The 24,512-nt window shown below is 40.0% G+C and overlaps 1 long non-coding RNA gene across 3 annotated transcripts in view; it reads right to left on the bottom strand.

Moving 5' to 3' along the window:
• Positions 1-879: 879 nt before the first annotated feature.
• The window catches only part of LOC108705350, a 39,397-nt gene continuing 15,764 nt past the window's right edge, over positions 880-24,512 (bottom strand). Inside the window, exons 2-3 of one of the 3 annotated variants that reach the window (XR_005962223.1) lie at positions 1,840-2,001; positions 880-1,222 (exon numbers count right to left, since the gene is read on the bottom strand). This is a non-coding gene — a long non-coding RNA (uncharacterized LOC108705350). The remainder of the gene's footprint in view (positions 1,223-1,839; positions 2,002-24,512) is intronic. The other 2 variants (XR_005962221.1, XR_005962222.1) reach the window with 2 other exon arrangements.

Raw genomic sequence — 24,512 nt, 5'->3', positions numbered from 1 at the left:
TGTTTTTTGCATCCTGCTATTGTGAGAGTAGCACCTGGGTCATTATCTCCTTAATGGTGTGCTGAACGCTCATGGACTAATTGTGCAGTATATATATATATATATATATATATATATTATGGGACAACATTATGTGAATAAAGAGTGGAAAGTTTTAGAGGTGTGTATATGTAATGTTGCTGGTTGTGTTGAGATTTTTATGTTTAAAATAAAGCGTGGGTGAGTATATTGGAATAGCTGTATAGTATAGTATCTGTCAGATAATTCCCTATCACTGCCCAGCAGACTGTCAATAAGTTCAAGCAATTTAATTTATATAGAACAATTTTGTTTGTGATTTCTAATGGCTGACAGAAACAATATGGACTGTATAGTCCTCTCGTTTAATGTAAATGGCATTAATGTACCTATCAAAAGAGCCCACAAATGCAAAAAAATACAGGCCAAAATAGTTATGCTGGTTCAAGGAAAACCACTTACCCTCCTTGAATTTGAGAGCATACCCTAAGGTTTACACAGGCAATAACCCTTTGAAGAAATAATTGGGAGTAATAACTCTAATCCATAAAGACTTACCTTTTAAATATGTCGACTCAATAAAAGATAGCGAAGGGCGTTATATTATAATTAAAGGTTTTTTTAGCAAACCAGATCTGTATCATTGCCAATTATACGCTCCTAATTCAGGACAGGTATCTTTCATTAGAATTTTTTTGAGCATTCTTGAAAAGGTGAAGGGATGATTATCTGAATCCATCTATAGATTCCTCCTCAATGAAAGGTAACATCTCCTATAAGGGCCTAAAGGAAGTTAAACAATTGTTACAACAAGGGTTTGTGGTAGACATCTGGTGAACCCTGAATCCTTCGAAAAAAGACTACACACATTTTTCCAAAAGCATAAAAGGTTTATTCGAGAATTGATTATATTTTTGTTTCACAACAATGGTTACATTTATTTACTCAGGCAGACATTGGCTCATCCCTCCACTCTGATCACTCACCAGTAGTAATAAAATTTTACATCCCACAGACTATGAAACAAGAGTTCAACTGGAGACTAAATGACTCCTTAATACATAATGATAACAGACGACAGCAAATACACAAGTGGCTTAATGACATTATCCAAACTAACACTTCAGAAGGAATACCACCAGCAACCCTATGGGAAACGCTAAAATGTGTTCGTAGGGGAAAACTGATTTTCATGGGAAGTAATCTGAAAAAAGAGAAAGAGAGAGAGATTAAGATTTGATACAAGAGATATAAATACATTTAAACAAACACATAAAGGGACATTGCTTCAGGATACCTTACTAGAATTGGAAAGGAAAAGATTAAAACTGAAAACACTTTTAGACCAAAAAGTACAGAAAGCATTTATGTGTTGCAAACAAAGACACTATGAATTAAATGACAAATGTACTAAACATTTCGCCAGAGTCAATAAATAAAATGGAAAGCTTTATAACAAACGCAGGACTGCCAAAACTAACTACTGATCAAGCTAATTCACTAGACGCGCCTTTTACGTTAAGTGAAATAGACTCAAGTATAGACGACTTGAAAACTGGGAAAACCCAGGCCCAGACTGGTATACAGCTTTATTTTATAAAGTATTTAAAAAAGAATTGTCTCCTATTCTACTGAAGTACTTTAACTCGATCTCTAACGAGAATAAATTTCACCCATAAGCCTAGTAAGCCCACATAACATAAATACCTAGAACAGATAAAGACCCGCAATTATGCCCCAGCTATAGACCCATTTCATTGATAAATCTAGACATGAAACTCGATGCAAAAATCATAAGCAACAGACTAAAAATATACTTACCTTCGTTAATCCATCCAAATCAGGCAGGCTTCGTACCTAATATAGAGGGTAAACACAGCTAAAATCATCTCCTTAATACACCATGCCCAAAAGAAAAACATTCCCTCCCTTTTACTTAACACAGATGTTGAAAAGGCATTCGATAGAGTTTCCTGGTTATTCCTAGAAAAAACATTGAAAGGAATGGGATTAGGAGTAATTTCTAGACAAATAATTATGGCTCCATATGATAACCCCACAGCCAGAATAAAAATCAATGGAATTCTATCTCCCAAAGTCAAAATATTCAATGGGACGATACAAGGATGCCCGCTCTCCCCTATTCTTTTTATATTCACTGTGGAAGTTCTTTTATCATACATCAGGAAGGATAAGAATAATTCAGGAATCATTGTAGCAGACAAAGAACATAAATGTGCAGCCTTTGCAGATGATTTATTGCTGTTTATAACCAAACCAATAGTCCAAACATAGTCCAGTTAATGAAAACTTTTGGGGAACTATCAAACTTCAAGGTAAATTACTCAAAATCTGAGATACTAAATTTAAACTTACCAGAAACAACTACCAACATACTACAAGAGAATTTCCCGTTTAAATGGGCTAGGCCCAACATCAAATACCTCAGGGTTAAACTTCAAGCAGATTTAGGGAAAGGTTTTCAAGATAATTATTTAGTATTACTAACATCCATTCAATCCACGCTAACAAAATAGAACAAAATTCAATTCGCGCAATCAACATGATCCTAATTTCTAAGGTGTTATACTTATTTCAAATACTCCCAATAATGCTACCACAACCCTTTTTCTCTTCGATTAAATCACTTTTTACTAGATTTATCTGGGCAGGGAAGAGTCTCAGAATCAAACACAATTATCTAATCTTACCAAAAGAAAAAGGAGGTCTGAGCTTACCAGATACTTACTTATATTACCTTTCAGTACACTTAACTCGAATACAAAGCTGGATATGTGCTAAAGATAATAAAGAGTGGAGCCGCCTAGAACAATCATTTATCCCATATCCTATTGAAAACTCTCGTTGGCTTGATAACAAGAATATCTATAAAGACATTTCCGATCACCCACTCGTTGGAGCCTCGATGTTTGGCAAAAAAATAAAGTAAGATATAAACTAGCCGGTTCACCCAATCTTTTACAACCCTTAACATATAACCCAGACTTTAGCCCAATCATGGAGAAAGGCTCCTTTGACAGATGGGGCAAATGGGACAATAGAGCCACTAGAATAAGTGATGTTATAAGTAGGGATGTCGCGGACTGTTCGCCTGCGAACTAGTTCGCGCGAACATTGGGTGTTCGCGTCCGCCGAATGTTCGCGAACGTCGCGCGACGTTCGCCAATTTGGGTTCGCCTTAGCTGGCACTTATTTTTGCCCTCTCACCCCAGACCAGCAGATACATGGCAGCCAATCAGGAAGCTCTCCCTCCTGGACCACCCCCACACCCCCTGGACCACTCCCCTTCCATATATAAACTGAAGCCCTGCAGCGTTTATTCATTCTGCCTGTGTGTGCTTGGAAGAGCTAGTGTAGGGAGAGAGCTGTTAGTGATTTGAGGGACAGTTGATAGTAACTTTGCTGGCTAGTAATCTACTTGATACTGCTCTGCATTGTAGGGACAGAACTCTGCAGGGATTTGAGGGACATTTTAGGTTAGGTAGCTTTGCTGGCTAGTAATCTACCTTCTACTGCAGTGCTCTGTATGTAGCTGCTGTGGGCACTGCTGCTGATCTCTCATCTGCTACTATGCTACTATAAGAGCCCAGTGCTATAAGTCTAGCTGTGTTGGGGAGTTTGACTGGTGTGCTGCTCCTAGTAGTTCAGCACCAACCAGAGTAATTTTTTTTTTTTACTATATATATATATTTTTTTATTTTACTTATCTCACTGTTCTTTAACGTGTCCAGTGCTGTTTGCTGTTCTTCATAGTAGTGCACCAATAGTAGTGCACTTGCAGGCATTATTTGCCCAGTGTGTTCTTCAAACAACTGCCAGCTAGCTGTGTGAGCTTGTTCACATTCTGTCTAAATATCAATAATAATACCGTCTCCAGAAATACCACCTGAGTGACGTTTTTCAAGCAGCAATAATATATTCCGTATCCACTGCTGTAGTGTATACGTTGACCTTGCAGGCATTGTTTCAATTTGTTTGCCCAGTGTGTTCTTCATTTTCAAAACAACTGCCAGCTAGCTGTGTGAGCTTGTTCACATTCTGTCTAAATATCAATAATAATACCGTCTCCAGAAACACCACCTGAGTGACGTTTTTCAAGCAGCAATAATATATTCCGTATCCACTGCTGTAGTGTATACGTTGACCTTGCAGGCATTGTTTGCCCAGTGTGTTCTTCAAACAACTGCCAGCTAGCTGTGTGAGCTTGTTCACATTCTGTCTAAATATCAATAATAATACCGTCTCCAGAAACACCACCTGAGTGACGTTTTTCAAGCAGCAATAATATATTCCGTATCCACTGCTGTAGTGTATACGTTAACCTTGCAGGCATTGTTTGCCCAGTGTGTTCTTCAAACAACTGCCAGCTAGCTGTGTGAGCTTGTTCACATTCTGTCTAAATATCAATAATAATACCGTCTCCAGAAACACCACCTGAGTGACGTTTTTCAAGCAGCAATAATATATTCCGTATCCACTGCTGTAGTGTATACGTTGACCTTGCAGGCATTGTTTCAATTTGTTTGCCCAGTGTGTTCTTCATTTTCAAACAACTGCCACCTAGCTGTGTGAGCTTGTTCACATTCTGTCTAAATATCAATAATAATACCGTCTCCAGAAACACCACCTGAGTTGTTGTTGTTGTTTTAAAAAAAATGCCAGGCAAAGGCAGGCCGCCACGCAGAGGCACTAGGGGCCGTGCTGCTATGCTATCCTGTGGCCCTAGGAAATTGCCCAGTTTTACAAAGGCAATTACCCTGAACTCCCAAAATGCTGAAGAGGTAGTTGACTGGCTTACACAGCACACCCCATCCTCTACCGTTTCTAACTTTGCCAAAACATCCTCATCCTCCTCTGCTATGGGCACCCCACGTAACACTTCCTCCACCACCGGCGCCCATTCTTCACTGGAGTCAGAGGAGTTATTTACACATGAGTTTTTTGAACTGAGTGATGCGCAACCATTATTGGCAGAAGAAGATGAAGGAGATGAGGACGTTACACCAGATATAATTCTGGCAGACAACACAACAGAGATGGACATAATGAGTGATGAGGAGGTCCCCGCTGCTGCTTCCTTCTGTGAGCTGTTAGAAGAAATTGATGCATCTGAGGAGAATGATGATGAGGAGATTGATGTTTTGTGGGTGCCCAGTAGAAGAGAGCAAGAGGAGGATAGTTCAGATGGAGAGACGGAGAGTCAGAGAGGCAGGAGGAGAATAAGACTTAGAAGAAGCAGGGAGGACAGCTCGCAGGGAACAGTAGGGCAACAACATGTATCGCCACCTGTGGTCAGCCGGCCAACGCACCCGCCATTGCCGCCAACTTCTACTGTTACCGCCAGATTGCCAGCTTCAAATAGGTCAGCAGTGTGGGATTTTTTTAATGTGTGTGCCTCTGACAAAAGCGTTGTAATTTGCAATGAGTGCAGTCAGAAACTGAGTCTTGGGAAGCCCAACACCCACATAGGTACAACTTCTATGCGAAGGCACATGAACGGCAAGCACAAAGCACTATGGGAGCAACACCTCAAAGGCAGCAGACAAACTAAAAGCCACCCTCCTTCTGGTCCAGCATCTTACTGCTCTACCTCTGCTGTCCTTGACCCATCTGAACCACCCTCCACTCCGCCTTCCACCTTGACCACCAGTTCCCAGTCATCTGCCCCCAGCCAAGTTTCTGTGAGGGCGTAAGAAGCTAATGTCTGCGAGTCACCCCCTTGCCCGGCGTCTGACAGCTGGCTTGTCTGCACTCTTAGCCCGCCAGCTTTTACCATACCAGCTGGTGGACTCTGAGGCCTTCCGCAAATTTGTAGCAATTGGGACACCGCAGTGGAAGGTACCCAGCCGCAATTTTTTTTCAAAGAAGGGAATACCACACCTGTACCACCATGTGCAGAGCCAAGTCACCGCATCTCTGTCACTTAGTGTTGGGGCAAAGGTCCATATGACTACTGACGCATGGTCCTCCAAGCATGGTCAGGGCAGGTATGTCACCTACACTGCCCACTGGGTGAACTTCCTTATGGCTGGGAAGCAGGGAATGCGTGGCTCAACAACAACAGTGGAGTTGGTGTCACCGCCACGGATTGCACGCGGTTCTGCCACCACCTCTACTCCTCCTTCGCTCTCTACCTTGTCTTCTTCCTCTGCTTCCTCCTCCTCTGCTGCTGGGTCCTCCTCCTCCACACCTGTGCACCCCCAGCTCCCCCTAGGCTATTCGACGTGCCAGGAACGCCGTTGTCATGCTCTCTTGGGGATGACGTGCCTGGAAAGCAGAAACCACACCGGATCTGTACTCCTGTCATCTCTGCAGTCACAGGCCGGCTGACCCCACACCAACTGAAGATCGGAAAAGTGGTGTGTGACAACGGAAGCAATCTGTTGGCAGCACTGAGACTGGGCAATTTAACACATGTGCCCTGCATGGCACATGTTCTGAATTTAATAGTCCAACGTTTTATCTCGAAGTACCCAGGATTCCAGGACATTCTCAGGCAGTCCAGGAAGGTGTCGGCCCATTTCAGACGTTCCTACACAGCCATGGCACGCCTTGCTGACATTCAGCAGCGGTACAACATGCCAGTCAGGCGTTTAATTTGCGACAGCCAGACTCGCTGGAATTCAACGCTCCTCATGTTTGAACGTCTGCTGCAACAACAAAGAGCCGTCAATGAATACCTGTTTGAACTGGGTGGTAGGACTGGATCTGTAGAGCTGGGGATTTTTTTCCCCCGTTACTGGGTGCTTATGCGCGATGCCTGCAGGCTCATGCGCCCTTTTGAAGAGGTTACAAACATGGTCAGTCGCACCGAAGGCACCATCAGCGACCTAATACCCTTTGCTTTCTTCCTGGAGCGTGCCGTGCGACGAGTGACAGATGAGGCTGTAGACCAGCGTGACGAGGAGCAGGAAGCGCACGATTTCTGGTCGGAATCACCAGAACGAGCCCAGGCACCTGCTGCAACGCAGGGAGAGGTGTCAGAAGTGGAGTCAGAGGAGGAAGGTGGCTTTGTGGAGGAGGAGGACCAACAGGAGCAAGCTTCCCAGGGGGCTTGTGGTGACCGTTTGGGGACCCCTGGTCTTGTACGTGGCTGGGGGGAGGAGACCGTGGATGATGTAGTCCTTGATAACGAGGAAGCGGAGATGGATACCTCTGCATCCAACCTTGTGAGAATGGGGTCTTTCATGCTGTCATGCCTGTTGAAGGACCTCCGTATCAAGAGGCTTAAGGAGAAGGACCTGTACTGGGTCGCAACGCTACTAGACCCTCGGTACAAGCATAAAGTGGCAGAAATGTTACCAACGTACCACAAGTCCGAAAGGATGCTGCATTTACAAACCAGCCTGCAAAACATGTTGTACAATGCTTTTAAGGGTGATGTCACTTCAGGAACTCATCAACATTCCAGGGGCAGAGGTACCAGTAATCCTGCCACGAGCGCACCTGCAAGGACAATGCACTTTGGCCACTCTGTAACGTCAGACATGCAAATGTTTTTCAGTCCAAGGCAGCGCCAGAACCCTTCGGGATCCACCCTCAAAGAACGCCTCGACCGGCAGGTAGCGGACTACCTGGCATTAACTGCAGATATCGACACTCTGAGGAGCGATGAACCCCTGGACTACTGGGTGCGCAGGCTTGATCTGTGGCCAGAGCTGTCACAATTTGCCAAGAACCTCTTGTCTTGCCCCGCCTCAAGTGTCCTCTCAGAAAGGACCTTCAGTGCAGCAGGAGGGATTGTAACTGACAAGAGAACTCGCCTAGGTCACAAAAGTGTGGATTACCTGACCTTTATTAAAATGAACGAGGCATGGATCTCGGAGGGTTACTGCACGCCGGAAGACTTGTTCTGACTCCCCATGCAGCTGTCCTTCTCTGCACGCCGCATGACTCCACACACAGCTGTCCTTTAGCGTCCTCCTCCCTCCGCCACCGTTACAAACTAGGGTGCAAACCCTACTGGTTTGGTTTCATTTGAATCAAAACTTTTTGGACAGGTAAATCCTGAGTTTTTCTGGCCTCTGTGCTTCAGTGGCTGCAACCAAAAAAATGACTATTTTCAGCATTTATATGGCATATTTTTTCTGGCCTCTGTGCTTCAGTGGCTGCGACAAATTTTTTTTTATATTTTTAGCATTTATATGGCATATTTTTTCTGGCCTCTGTGCTTCAGTGGCTGCGACAAAAAAAATGACTATTTTCAGCATTTATATGGCATATTTTTTCTGGCCTCTGTGCTTCAGTGGCTGCGACAATTTTTTTTATATTTTTAGCATTTATATGGCATATTTTTTCTGGCCTCTGTGCTTCAGTGGCTGCGACAAAAAAAAAAGACTATTTTCAGCATTTATATGGCATATTTTTTCTGGCCTCTGTGCTTCAGTGGCTGCGACAAAAAAAACATAATTTTTCAGGAAAGTACACATGCCTAATTTTTCAGGGTTCTGCAACAGTGGCAAAATCTCATCTTTTATGGTCACCGCAGGTGATCAATAAAGTAGACCAAAACTGGGCCCACACTGCAGAATCAGTGTTTTTTCTGGCCTCTGTGCTTCAGTGGCTGCGACAATTTTTTTTTATATTTTTAGCATTTATATGGCATATTTTTTTCTGGCCTCTGTGCTTCAGTGGCTGCGACAAAAAAAATGACTATTTTCAGCATTTATATGGCATATTTTTTCTGGCCTCTGTGCTTCAGTGGCTGCGACAAATTTTTTTTATATTTTTAGCATTTATATGGCATATTTTTTCTGGCCTCTGTGCTTCAGTGGCTGCGACAAAAAAAAAAGACTATTTTCAGCATTTATATGGCATATTTTTTCTGGCCTCTGTGCTTCAGTGGCTGCGACAAAAAAAACATAATTTTTCAGGAAAGTACACATGCCTAATTTTTCAGGGTTCTGCAACAGTGGCAAAATCGCATCTTTTATGGTCACCGCAGGTGATCAATAAAGTAGACCAAAACTGGGCCCACACTGCAGAATCAGTGTTTTTTGGTTCACTTCACTGTACATTGAATTACCTCTGCCTGACTGTGCACGTGCGCACAAGCACGGTGACTGCTAAACACACCACTACAGAAATATTGCCACCAACAGGACGAACATCCTGGAGGTGACAAGCAACTAGTAATTAAAAACTATTATTTGCTCACTTGACGGTATCATTCATAAAAATTGTTACAAAGTATCTTATTTGCACCTGTTAGCTGTTCTGAGCTCTCTGCCAAAAGCTAATTAAGTTAGAAACTGTTTTTTTTCTGGCTGTTCAGTGCAGAGAAAAGAGGGACTTTCCAGTACAAAAGAGGGACAGGGGGTTGAGTGGTCAAAAGAGGGACAGTTGGGAGGTATGCAAGTGCCACCTAGCTGTGTGAGCTTTTTCACATTCTGTCTAAATAACAATAATAATTCCGTGTCCGTAAACATCACCTGAGTGATGTTTTTACAGCAGCAATAATATATTCCGTATCCACTACTGTATACGTTGCCCTTGCAGGCATTGTTTGCCCAGTCTTTAACCAAGTGCCACCTAGCTGTGTGAGCTTTTTCACATTCCGTGTCCAGAAACATCACCTGAGTGACGTAGTGTGATTTCTGCCCTTTACAGCACAAAACGCAGCGCTGTGTCAACAATGTATTTTTCAGAAACATTTTTGCCCTTGATCCCCCTCTGGCATGCCACTGTCCAGGTCGTTGCACCCTTTAAACAACTTTTAAATCATTTTTCTGGCCAGAAATGTCTTTTCTAGCTTTTAAAATTCGTCTTCCCATTGAAGTCTATGGGGTTCGCGACGTTCGCGAACCGTTCGCATTTTTGGCCGGAAGTTCGCGAACATGTTCGCGAACATTTTTTCCGACGTTCGCTACATCCCTAGTTATAAGGAATAATAGAATGATATCCCTAGCTGAAATACAGAAAAGATGGGGCATACACCCCAGAGCCAATTGGGGCTATAATCAACTACATGGGTATATACAAAACAACAAATGTAAGAACTGGAATAGACCTATGACTACATGGGAACAATCCCTTTGTAAAACATCAAATTCATCCAAACTACTTTCAAGGCTTTCAAGGATGTTATTCCAATATTTAAAAAGGGATTACGATCTCAGTCTGGCACTTATAGGCCAGTAAGCTTGACATCTGTGGTGGGCAAATTATTTGAAGGCTTGTTAAGGGATCACATTCAAAATTTTGTCCTAATGAATGGCATTATGAGCAACAATCAGCATGGCTTTATGAAGGATAGGTCATGTCAGACGAATTTGATTGCATTTTATGATGTGGTAAGTAAGATTCTGGATAGTGGAGGGGCAGTAGATGTGATCTATTTGGATTTTGCCAAAGCGTTTGATACTGTGCCCCACAAACAACTGCTTTCTAAACTAAGGTCTGTTGGGCTTAATGAAGTCGTTTGCACGTGGATAGGAAACTGGCTACAGGATCGGGTATAGAGGGTGGTTGTTAATGGGATATTCTCTACTTGGAGTAAGGTTCTTAGTGGGGTCCCCCAGGGCTCAGTATTGGGTCCACTTTTATTTAACTTGTTCATTAATGACTTAGGGGAGGGCGTTGTAAGTAATATATCAGTGTTTGCAGATGACACAAAATTATCCAGCCCAATTAATTCCATCCAGGATGTGGCATCCTTGCAATGTGGTTATACATTGCTATACATTAAATCTACTAATAAAAAAGGGGCCTTTAGATTGAAGCTACCTACCTAGAATTTCTTCTTTTGTATGATGCTTCTTTTCATGTCATCTGATATTATTCTACAAAATTCATGAATCATCATAATTTTTTAAATAGACATTTAAATGTCTTCAAACTTAACAGTCTACAGTAGACAGAGTGAATACATATTCCATTTTTTAAAAGTGGTTTTTCAGCCACTCGTTTGCTGTCAGTCTTGTCAAAGCAGGCAGAGATTTACAATAAAAGGCCTCCTAAAACTGCAAACCAATTCTTAGATATCTTTAAAGGTGTGAAAATCTGGAACATTCAGGAAGATTTGCCATAGAAATTTGCTTGGGCCATATATACAGGGTACATTGTTTAAAGAACCAAACCACTGAAATAACTTCACATGGAATCTATCTGTTCCTGCACTGGCGACTAAAAATCAACCCCCACCCAGCCCTGCAGCACCCGCACCCGACTACTTGGCGAGCTACACTGTTTGTCGCCACAAACCTGTCAGTCAGCCAGAAATGTTTATTTCAGTTCCCATCTGAACAGAAACATGTTTGTTAAAATATTTTTTTCCTGGGGGGAGATCACGTGATGCGTTCGTGAGTAGACGTGTTGGCACATCGCTCCATCCCGGCCTGAGGAAAAAGCATCATAAGCTCCCTTTTATTATCCCCAAAAATGTGACATCTGCTGTATAATCTGTTGGGGATATGACTAGAACGGGAAAAGCCAAGAAGAAGACACTACAGAAGCCGTTAACTGACTTCTTTGACTCCCAAAGCTCGGCCCCGGAGGAATCCAAGATGGCAGCAGCGAGTCCCTTCTCTTCTACACAATCGGATAGCGGACCACCAGATAGTCCGGTGAGCCTACATTCAGACATGCCACACGACTCACCGCAAGTTAGTGACATGTCTTTACTGCAGAAGTTTAAATCTTTATTACACAAAGAACTGACTGAAATGTCGGTAACTATTACATCGCAGCTTATGCACGAAATACGCGATTTGGGACACCGTACTGAGGAAATGGAAAATAAGCTGGATGGAGCTATCATACGCTTGAATGAGCATGACTCTTCAATCACGCACTTAGCGACACAATATGAGGAGGTGGTGGAATGTTTGGAAGATTTAGAGAACAGGTCCCGACGGAATAACATTCGTATATGGGGCCTTACTGAGGACATCAAGGATTTGCAGGTCGAAATCCCTAAACTGTTGGCCAATCTGGTTCCAGATATACCAATTGCTCGTTTGGAACTGGACCGTGTGCACCGAGCATTGGGGCCTAGAAAGGTCAACGGGATGGCGCGAGATGTCATCTTACGATTTCATTACTACGCAACAAAGGAGGCAGTCATGGCGGCCGTTCGAGGAACCGTGGACTTAAGCTATAACTCAAACTCTTTCCAAATCTTTTCGGATCTGGCCAGCATTACTATTCAGCGGAGAAGGGAGTTACGCCCTGTCACGCAACTATTACAGCAACATAATTTCCTGTATCGGTGGGGCTTTCCATTCAAGTTGTTATTCACCTACAACAGCAAGCAACATCTGATCAAGTCGCTGAAAGAGGGGCAAGCGATACTTCGCTTGTTGAGGATCGCTTCGGATCAAAGCCCGCCTGATCGTCCGCACTCCTCGCCCGCTCACACGCCGCCATCCCCAAGAAGCCCGCTGGCTACTATTTGGGAGAAAGCACCGCTGAAATCCCCATGAGACCTTATCCGCAAATGGTAAAACCGTTTCTTTTTTTATATGTCTCTGCACCTGTTCTATATATGGGAGCTTTTTACGCTACACTACACCATGTAGCGTTTAGTTTATTCTGTGACACTTCCTCGGCCGGGAGGACGTTACCCCCCCTTGCCACTACACAAATGTCATCGGTGAGGATGTTACTGGAACATATTCTCCATATTGAGACATTTCCCACTCATATGATCCTTTTGAGTGTGGGGCCCCATCTTAGTGTGGACTGTTCTGGTTTTGTATATCCAATATGGGTATTAAAGTTTCACCCCCAGTTTGATGCCCTCTTGCTGCGACTTTTCCATGTTTTTCTTTTATCGACCATACTGGTTTTCATTTTTTCTTTTTTGATTTTCTCCTTTTTTTCCTTATTACGCTGCACTGACATTTCAAAGACATTGGATTCACTTTATTTCTGTCTGGCTCAATGCCCAATGTTACTTTGGGAATGGCATGATTACCTGAAGAGTTGTTTTTTCACGGTACCACAATGTCGGTTTTTTTGACGCATAATGTCAAGGGACTTAATAGCCCTCAAAAACGCTCTATGGCCTTTCGCTATTATAAATCTATGGGAATACAAATACTTTTTTTGCAGGAAACACATTTTTCCAGAACTTCCATTCCTAATTATTTTCACAGCCAATTCCCGCATGTTTTTTTGGCCTCAGTGGAGAAGAAACAGAAGGGAGTGGGAATCTTTATTAACAAAAATGTACCATTTAAATTGTTAAAGTGTGTGCCCGATCCGCAAGGGCATTTTGTCATTATTGTTTGTCTTATTGGGGAAACGCTCTACACCTTAACCTCATATAGAACATAAATTCTATAATAGATTTTTTACATCTTTGTCCGTACACAACAGAGGACAAGTTATAATAGGTGGCGATTTGAACGCTACTTTAAATGCAGAAAAAGACCGTTATGATCCTATGAATCCACTTAAGAAATATTCTGAATCTATTTCGAAAGTATTACAAACTAAACTAAAAGATATGGGGCTTGCTGATGCATGGAGAGAGCGTAATCCCTTTAAGAGCGATTATACCTTCTACTCGAACCCTAATAAGACTTACTCCAGGATTGACTATATCTTACTTGGTCTCCCACTTCTGCCAAAAGTAATCTCGGCAACAATACCTGTCTGCTCTTGGTCAGACCACAATCCTGTGAAAGTTATTCTACACGATTTAGATTCTCTGAGACGTACTCCAATATGGAGGTTGAATGAAGCCATCCTTACAAACCCACAAGTCCGTTCCCAAATTGAACAGGAGTTACTTTCCTATTTCGAAATTAATAATACCCCTGATGTTAGTGAATCAATACTTTGGGAAGCTCATAAAGCCTACATCAGGGGTATTATTATTAAAATTTGTTCAAAAAAGAAGAGGGAAAAAACTATAAAAGTGAATACATTGACACAGTGATTGGAGCACACTGAGCTAGAGTACAGAACTAATCCTAATAATAGATTGTTTAAAAGTATCCGACAACTCAAAACGGAACTCAACTTAATCCTTTTGGAGGATGTTGAAAAGCAACTTCAGTGGATGAGACAAAAATTTTATACTAAGGCTAATAAAATTGATACCATGTTAGCCAATAAACTGAGAAATATGCAGAAAGGTCCTTCTACGTATAGCTTACTTATCAATTCGGGCGCTCTTACAGCTAATCCTTCAAAGATTGCTGAAACATTTAAGGATTACTATTCACAACTTTATAGGAACCAAACTGTATTTGACAAACAGAAAGCGGACTCAATCTTCCGAGATATAGCGATTCCCACTTTAACTAATGATCAGATAGCTTCTATGGAATGACCTATTACTATGGACGAAGTCCAGTGGGCCATAAAATCTTTGAAATCGCACAAAGCGCCTGGGCTTACGGCCCCTTATTATAAACATTTCTCCAAAGTCTTGATACCTCATATTACTAATATGTTCAACTTTGTAGGAACTAGTCAGCGATATACTTCTGATTCTCTTAGAGCATTTATAACAGCCATCCCAAAACCGAACAAAGACAGCAACTTAGCTGAAAACCATAGGCCAATTACAATACTGAACCATGATATCAAACTAATAGGGAAAATTATGGCAAAACGTATTAATGTGTTTTTGAATACCTTACTAAATAGGGACCAAGCTGGTTTTGTGCCTGGTAGACAGCCAACAGATAACATTCGCAGGGTTATTGATTTAGTACATTGGGCCAGAGAAAGGGGCACACCCGCTGGATATAGAAAAAGCTTTTGACTCACTGTCATGGGATTTTCTTAAATATGCCCTGAATAGATATGGGTTCCCTCCGACTTTTTTGTCACATATTAAGGCATTGTACAATTTCCCTACGGCACAAATGAAGTTTCGTGGCTTTCTTTCTACTCCAATTGTAATAGAGAGGGGTACGCTCAGGGATGCCCACTGTCGCCAATATTGTTTGTTCTGACAATGGAATTTTTGGCAGCATGGATAAGGAATAATGTCGATGTATCGGGTATCTCTATAGCACAGCAGGAGTACAAATGTTGTTTATATGCTGATGACTTGTTGCTTACTATTTCCAAGCCATTGATTTCATTGCCGAACCTCTTTAATATCATGGACAAATTTCGATTGCTTTCTGGGCTTAAACTTAATGTAACTAAATCTGAGGCATTACCGCTAAACATCTCCCCTGCTATGAAGAAACTTTTAGAATTGTACTTGATTTCGAATGGGTACAAACTTCGATCAAATATTTAGGGGTGCGTATTACGGATTCATATCACACGCTAGGTATAAATAATTACAAAAACCTTATCAAGAAATTAGTGGACTTAGACTACTGGAAAGGTTTTTTGATCTCCTGGTTTGGTAGAATTAACATCGTAAAAATGAGTGTATTACACCGTATATTGTACCTGTTTCGTACCCTTGCTGTCCCACCGCCAGTTGATTTGATAACTAGGTTACAAAATGCATGCCTCAAGTTTATTTGGTGTGCTAAACGACCAAGAATAGCTAAAGCAATCTTGTATAGACATAGGTCAATGGGTGGATTGAGTGTCCCAAACTTTCGTGAATATTATATGGCTGCACAGATATCACAGTTGCACTGGTTTGTCCTTTCCCAACCACCGAAATGGGTACTGATTGAACGGGATATTTGTCAATGTAGTTTCCTTGGGGATGCCTTATGGATTCCTGGTGTTCCACAATCTGCTAAGAGCTTCCCCACTGTAAAACATACCTATAATGCTTGGTGCAGTGTATGGAAGAAATCTCCTTCCCTTTCTCCCCCCCCCTTTTTTTTTTTTTCTCTCTCTCTCTCTTTCTTCTTCTTCTCTCTACTGCCCTTATCTGTTTCTCTTTTCTTTTCCTCTCCCACTTAACCCCTGTTAAAAAGTTTTTTCGAATACCTTGTTTATCAATATTTTTACATTCTCGGTAGCATATCGCACTCACCAATGAGTCGGACAATTATATTGCATGTATTATGTTTAATTGTGATCTGTTGTCTTTAACGACTGTTTAACCGAACATCTTTTATCAATGCACTGAGATGTAATTATTGAATATCTGCAATAAAGAAATATTGAAATAAAAAAATATTTTTTTCCTAACATTATAAATACTGTATGTAATCTCTGCTTTGTTGCATTATTTTTGAGTAGATTACCGTGTCTCTAAAAAGGCAACTGAGCAAAGAACACATTCTTAATTATTTAATAGGTTGAGGACAAACTGCCTTTTTTGCTTGACTTTACACAGACTGAATATTTGGGTCACTTGTCTAAAGCAAGAATGCAAGGATTATGCACTGCCTACAGTTCCTAAAAAAAGAAGTGAAACATACTTTAATGTTTGATGGTTCTAAAATAAAAATGATTCTATAGCAGAGCAGAGTATAAAGTGAAAAAGCATTTCGTATTTTCCAGTATCAAGGTATTTTTTTAAGAATAAAATTTTTACTATTAGGAAAAAACTGGTGATGAAATTAACTCAGTATTTATTAAAAATTATTTATAATTTTGCCCACTCAGTTGAGAACTGCAGGGATTAAAAATAATCTTGACAGCAGCGTCAACCCCTGCAGCAGTCAAAATCCTTTCTGGATTAATTTAGTTGATTTGACACAATGTATGTTTTAATAAGAAAATGTAAACTGGCTCCCATAGGATTTAAGGAAGTTTTACAGAAATTGGAAACAAATTGTACTCCTCTATCAGAGACTGTAGAGCAGTGTTTTTTTGGACTTTCTAGAAAAAGACAGCTGGGGAACCACTGCTCTAGAGAAAGGGGAAGTAGAAGATATTTGTTGGGACTCCTTCAGAAACAGAATATAGATTTATAAGAGGGGCTGCTATCTCACAAATTATTTTAACTAGTGATAAGATGGTAATTTTTCCATATGGCTTAGGAGAGTCAATGATACAATCCATGAAGATTTCAGCTTAGGGACAATAAAGACTGGGAAGAGGCTAGAGAAGAGCAAACATTAATGAACAAGGAGTCTTCTTTTGATCACAAACAGTAAAAACTGTAATAAATTTAGACATACACAGTGTCTTGAGACACTTGAGAAACACACAAAGAAGTGCTAAGTAAGATCAATCATCTCCTTGACTCCAGCTTGAACAATGTCTTTATTGGATAAATTCAGTAGAGAAAAAGGCACAAAAATGCATTCAGTAAGAGATGAGGATATTTAAATTGTTTAGTAGAAAAGGATCTAGATAGCATTGATATGACACCATTCCTCCATAGCTAGCTTGGCCAAGTGTTGCTGTGTTATCTTTTAGTAAGGGTCTACAAAATAGGAATTCTTGGTAATTGAGCTAGCTCTGAAATTTGTTCAGAACAGTGGAAAAAGGCATTATGTTGTTGAAGACAAGATTTGCCATAAGATGGGGCCTTCATGATGAGAAAAGAAAGTATTTCATTAAAGAGATCACCCTTTAGAATCAGCAGAGTTATGGGGACGAAATGGTAAATAATTTTTACTCTAAATTGTCTTTAAAAGTTGTAACTATTAAACATTTTTTTTTTACTATTTGAGCGGCATGCCACATTTCTTTTGCCTTTATTTTGCTTTCTTGAACTTAATTATAAGTGATCACTTCAAGCATTTGCACCATCTCTAATAAAGTCATATATACGACCCATATGAACTCACTATATTCAAATTTACCAAAGAGTACTAATGAAATTTTGCTAGGCAGAAACGAACGTTGTGAAATGCTCTCGCTGACGAATTAACGCTAGATAAACATCGCCAGTGTTCGGCTGCAGAGACACAACTTTGCATTTTATTAAATTAGCGTAATGGTAGCTAATTTGCTCCTGGTGAAGTGGCGCGAAGTGTGGTGAAGCCTTCATAGGCGGAAGTTCACCCTGATTTTGCCCCACAGATGTATACTGAGGCTCAGTCAGGGCGTAAAGAGCATGTATGCACTCTCCAATTTCCAATACATTATCTGGAGGGATATTTAGGATCCCCTGCTGGAAGTTTTATTCCTTACTAAAGTGCATGATGCATGAGCTCCAGCCTATTGCTACTAGAGATTTTGTAGAACCCAAAGTATACAGATTAAGGCCAATTATAGAATAGCTAGTAGTAAAAGGCTGTTATTGAAGAGCTTTTCAGTGCCAGGACAGCCTATTGGTTTTGAAGTTGAAACCCACTAAGCTGATGGTGTGAAGCATGTGCACCCAGACCCACGCTGTCTCTGTGTTGAATCTACTTTAATCTGGAATTGTGTAATTCTAAAGGATGTATACAAATATACTGTACATGCCTTTGATAAAATACCATTATCCAAAAGTAGACATAGGAGTACAATTGTGGTAGAAATAACAAACGCATTGTTCCCTGGAGCCATGAGAACAAGTGTATTTTCTTCCATAACATTTTTTAAAAATATTTTGTTATACCTTTGTTCCCTGGTTTTCTAGGTTTTATGACTCTTTTATTTCTTTACTTAATGCTGTGATATTTATATTTTTATCAACAAGATCATTTTGCATTAATTTTCTCCAGGGAATAAGGTGTTACTTTTGTGTATGCTATTTTACTGTGTCGGTAAATTTATGGAATTATCATTCCCTTATTAAATTATCATTTCGATATGTCCAAAACAGAAAATTTCTACTCTTTACCAAAACCATTCTATTTTACTTGGATCTTTCTAATGTGTTTTATATATTCTCAAAAAATGTATATTTTGTTTAGAGATTATAGGTACTTTAGAGTTAAGTAGTCCAATGTGTGTCTGTGCAGTGTATTATAACAAGTAACTGATTTCATTGTTCATAATTATATGTGACAGATATGTAACATAAGTGGCACATGTTATCAAATCCTACATTTTACACACTTTTATTTTAAAAAAAAGACACAGACTGGAAAACACAGTATGTGTCACACAGAAATGCTTTCACACTGAGAGAAAGGCATGCATAGGCAGGCTGAGATTTATTCAGAGAGATTTTAAGAGAAATAGATACAAAAATACAGACACTCCAGAGTTGGATTCTGCCCTATGCCATTGCCTGTGTAATATATATATTAAAACCATTAGGCGGGGGTGCAATGAGGCTGTGACCACAAAATACATATAGACAAATACAAAAGTCCTCTGCACTCAACCCTTTATCAATATATTTAAGACAGAGACATTTTGTGCATTTATATATATGTAAGGCATTAACATTTCGGCTCATGGTCTGGAACCTTTATCAAAATGCATTACCATGTTTATGTTAAACATGGTAATGCATTTTGACAAAGCCTCCAGACCATAAGCCGAAATGTTAATGCTTTTTTGTAAAGAAATGCGGTGAACAAAGTTCATATAAAGTAATTAAACGCAGTGTGTGAGACCATGACTTACTTCTAGTTTCGCAACCACTACACAGCACACGGAAGTCAAAGATACCGGTCATGCACCTGGGATGTAAAAATATCCAAGCCACTTATACCCTTAATGAGACTGCACTAGGCAAATCCATTATGGAAAAGGACCTTGGAGTCCTTGTAGATGATAAACTTGGCTGTAGCAAGCAATGCCAGTCAGCAGCATCAAGGGCAAATAAGGTCTTGAGCTGTATTAAAAGGGGCATAGAGTCACGGGAGGAGGGGGTCATTCTTCCACTGTATAGAGCACTTGTAAGGCCCCATCTAGAATATGCCGTACAGTTTTGGTCTCCATCACTCAAACAGGACATTATTGTATTAGAGAGGGTACAGAGAAGGGCAACTAAGCTGGTAAAAGGTATTGAAAATCTTAGCTATGAGGAAAGACTGGCCAAATTGGGGATGTTCACGCTGGAGAAGAGGCGCTTAAGGGGAGATATGATGACTATGTATAAATATATAAGGGGATCATATAACAATCTCTCTAATGCTTTATTTACCAGTAGGTCTTTCCATCTGACACGAGGTCACCCATTCCGATTAGAAGAAAAGAGGTTCCGCCTAAATATTCGGAAGGGGTTTTTTACAGTGAAAGCTGTGAAGATGTGGAATTCTCTCCCTGAATCAGTTGTACAGGCTGATACATTAGATAGCTTTAAGAAGGGGTTGGATGGCTTTTTAGCAAGTAAGGGAATACAGGGTTATGGGAAATAGCTCATAGTCCAAGTTGATCCAGGGACTAGTCCGATTGCCATTTTGGAGTCAGGAAGGAATTTTTCCCCCTCTAAGGCAAATTGGAGAGGCTTCAGATGGGTTTTTTTTGCCTTCCTCTGGATCAACTGGCAGATAGGTAGTTAATAAACAAAAAAAAAAAAAAAAAGGTTGAACTCGATGGACATGTGTCTTTTTTCAACCTTACTTACTATGTATGTTACTATGTTACTATGTTACTATGTGGTACAGCATGTGCAGACGGAACGGATAAGGTATATATATTTTTTAATTTGATTAATTATGTCCTGTTTTCTTGTGTATTTATTATGGTAGAAGTAGTTCAATTAGAACAGAACTTGGCTTTTATATGCCAGCTCTAAAGAAGAGAAACCACTACAGCCTGTTTTGTCATTCATATATTACAGGCAAGCCCATATTATCCATATAAAATGTGTATACTACAGCGATAACACCTAAGCAGCCTTAATTTATACCGGTTGCCGTTTGCACTGGTTTTATGCAGCAATAATATGTACATAGAAAATTCCATAAATGTAGCCTAAGCATGGCTCCCATGGCTACATCTACTACAAATACTAAATAAAATTTAAATATGAAATAAAACCAATAAGATTTTTTGACTCCAATAAGGACTATTTATATCTTATTTAGGATTAAGTACAAGGTACTGTTTCATTATTATAGAGTAAAGGGGAACTATTTTTTTAAGATTTGATTTATTTGATTAAAATGGAGTCTATGGGAGATGTCCTTCCCATAATTTGGAACTTTCTGGATAACAAGTTTCTGGATAACAGCTCCTATACCTATCCTAGTCTGTAAATTACAATAATTAAAGGGGTTGTTCACCTTTAAATTAAAGGGATCCTGTCATTGGAAAACATGACATGGGGCTAGACATTTTGTCAATTTCCCAGCTGCCCTTGGTCATGTGACTTGTGCCTGCAATTTAGGAGAGAAATGCTTTCTGACAGGCTGCTGTTTTTGTTTCTCAATGTAACTGAATGTGTCTCTGTGAGACATGGGTTTTTACTATTGAATGTTGTTCTTAGATCTACCAGGCAGCTGTTATCTTGTGTTAGTGAGCTGCTATCTGGTTACCTTCCCATTGTTCTTTTGTTTGGCTGCTGGGAGGGGAAAAGGGAGGGGGGTGATATCACTCCAACTTGCAGTACAGCAGTAAAGAGTGATTGAAGTTTATCAGAGCACAAGTCACATGACTTGGGTCAGCTGGGAAATTGACAATATGTCTAGCCCCATGTCAGATTTCAAAATTGAATATAAAAAAATCTGTTTGCTCTTTTGAGAAATGGATTTCAGTGCAGAATTCCGCTGGAGCAGCACTATTAACTGATTCATTTTGAAAAAAAAACTTTTTCCCATGACAGTATCCCTTTAACTTTAAGTATGACATAGAGAGTGATATTCTTGGTTTTCATTTTTTTATTATTTGTGTTTTTTCAGTTATTTATATTTTTATTTAGTAGCTCTCCAGTTTGCAATGTGTGCTAATTGGTTTCTAGGGTCTAAATTACCCTAGCAACCATGCACTGATTTGAATGGGAATTTGGAATATTAATAGGGGACAGTTTGAATAGCAAGATGAGTAATAAAAAGTAGCTATGTAACTTTTGTTACATGTCAAATGTAAAGCATGTTTTTCCTTACAGTGAATAACAAACCTATAAAATCCAGATGCCCTTGGGATAATTATTACTTTTTAATTTTGTACATTCTATTCTGCATAAAGGCCAGTGAAAACTGCAGTATGAGTTAAAGTTTATTAAGCATAATTTCTTGTATCAAGAGAATGTAAAGGGATTTGTAAGAGTAACAAATTCTGTACAAGCTGCTAAACCAAGTAGTTTATCTCCTAAATCTGTCATCATGACATGAACTTTTGCTGTGTATATGGACCATAACTTCTGAATTGAACAAAGTAAATAAAAATGAATAATAGAGAAAGCAAGAGGGAAACTTGCTAGGTCAATGTATCAATCATATTGTGACAGTACCTTTAAGAACTTAATTTTATAGATATAGGACTTTAACCTATTATGTTGGTTTATATGAATGATGTAAACAATTTCCTGGTCTATAAAATGGCATGGAAATATTTCAGAATATTTGTTTCATATTGTATTTTATAGCATACTGCTCAATGTATTGAATAAAATATCCTTCGCTGATCTAAAGCTTTGAACTCTGCCTTTCAGTAATTTTGCTTTTACAGATTATAGGAGGTTTGCCTATCAATAGATGAAAGAAAAAAACAGGACACAGTGGTTTCTCCTCTTTGATCCTTCATGAAATCTAATATTTACTAATGTGAACCACCGTAACTGATGATTTATTTATTAGGTTTAAAAGTTAAACTTGTTTAACAAATGTAATCTCACCTGCTCTTTGAATTCTCATTATATATACCAGGAACCATTAGACAAACTGGAGCCTATGAGCATATGCAATGTATGATGTAGACAGTAATATTTTAAAACAATTTGCAATTTTTTATTTAACTAATTATTTAGCTATTTGTTCAGCAGCTCTCCAGTTTGGAATGTGAGCATATATCTGGTTGCTAGGGTCAAAATTACTCTAGCAACCAGGCAGTGGCTTGAATGAGACACTAGAAAATGAATGGCAGGAGGAAAAGCAATAAAGTTTTTACTGCTGTGTTCAGTAACCACCATTTGAGAGGTGAAAACAGGCAAAATAAGAATTCAAATATTCAGAAAATATAAAAAACTGAAGACCAGTTAAAAAATTGCTAAGAATCAACCATTGTACAATATACTACAAGTTACATTAAAGGTGAATTACCCCTTTAAAGAACCTAGTAAAGCAAAATAGAGGTGGGTTCAAGCAACTACCTTAAGTGACAAACTGGCCTTGATCACGCATGGGTACAGGGAAATTCTTTAAAGGGAAAGCTGTGACAGTAAATTTACAGCTTAGGAGACACACTCTGCTTTACATGATGTCAACTAGGGTGATGTCAACTAGGGTGACACATTTTTAAGACATTATTTTTTGTTACTATTTAGAGTAGTTTTTTTCAATCGTGAACAACATGTTGATCGACAACCGTTTGGATATTGCTTTCAGTGACCTCAAAGCAGTCTTGGAGGCAGTTTTGAGGGATGCATAAAAACTAGGCGTACTGCTAAAGAGAGCCGCCTGTAGGCTGCCAGTCCACATTGGGGCTACCAAATAACCAATCACAGGCCTTTTTGGCATCCCCATGGACTTTCTTTATTCTTGTGTTGCTCCCCGACTCTGTTTACATATGAATGTGGCTCATGCATTAAAAAGGTTGGGGACCCCTGATTAAGAGTAAAGAGGAATTTTAAAAGGACCTTATCCTATATTTTATTCAAACTACTGTAGGGATGTGGAAATCTTAGACACCCTTACACTTTACAGACAGGCACATCCCTAGTTATATGGACACCTCAGTGGGTCCTTATGGGGACCTTGTGCTTATGTAACCCCTGTAGTTCACACAGTGTACACCAGATTATAAAAGGTTTAGGAACCACGAGGTCTGGGTACATTGCTTTAGCCCAACCAAGCAGGCTGGAAGGGAATGGGTAGTGTCGACCCTAGGCGCCTTGGCCCTAGTAATTAGACAGCTATACTCAATTATAGATCACTGTAGGAGTGATAGAGAGGTTATTTAGTTGAGCAGCTCAAGGCTCCACCGAGGAGATTAGAGGGATTAAGATCCCAGGGTATTACTGACCCGGAGTAAGGACTAAAGTGTTGAGATAGGGATGGTAGGAATTCCCCTAGTCTGCCACTGGAAGATATCCTGAAAACTGGAAAATACCCATCACATGCTGTCAACTTACTCTCTGCTGTATGTTCCCTCACCTGTGGGGATTCAGCCTATACGTGCTGTGAGTATATGCTTCCTTTATGCTGCTGTGTATGTTCTATGCTCTATTGTGGATCAATGTGCTGAATGATCTATGTGCTGTTGTTCAATAAATACAGTTCTATGTTCAACCGTTAAAGAACTACTGGCGCCCATCATTGTGCTATTGCACCTGGTTACAGTTACACTACACCCTGCCTCCTCCGCGTTGCGAGGGCTTGCCCCTGAGAAAGAGAGCTCATCTGTGGTATCAGCCCACAAAGGAAAGTAGCTAAAACTACCCTCGCACAAAGCAGTTTACTATAGCGCTACACTACTTTTGTTTGTTTTCTAAAAAGCTTAGCACATTTTGTATTGAAAGGCAACTAAAGTTTTAAATAAAACTGTAACCTGCAAATCAGCCAGTGGCAGTTTAGCTGAACAAGACTACTGTACTTGATGCATTATAGAGGAGCCCTGTTCACCTTTGCGGGTAGCTTTGTTGCCGCACAGGGCTG

Source organism: Xenopus laevis, chromosome 6S, assembly GCF_017654675.1.
Source record: "Xenopus laevis strain J_2021 chromosome 6S, Xenopus_laevis_v10.1, whole genome shotgun sequence".
Taxonomy (NCBI): domain Eukaryota; kingdom Metazoa; phylum Chordata; class Amphibia; order Anura; family Pipidae; genus Xenopus; species Xenopus laevis.
This window is presented reverse-complemented; position numbering and strand designations above follow the sequence as displayed.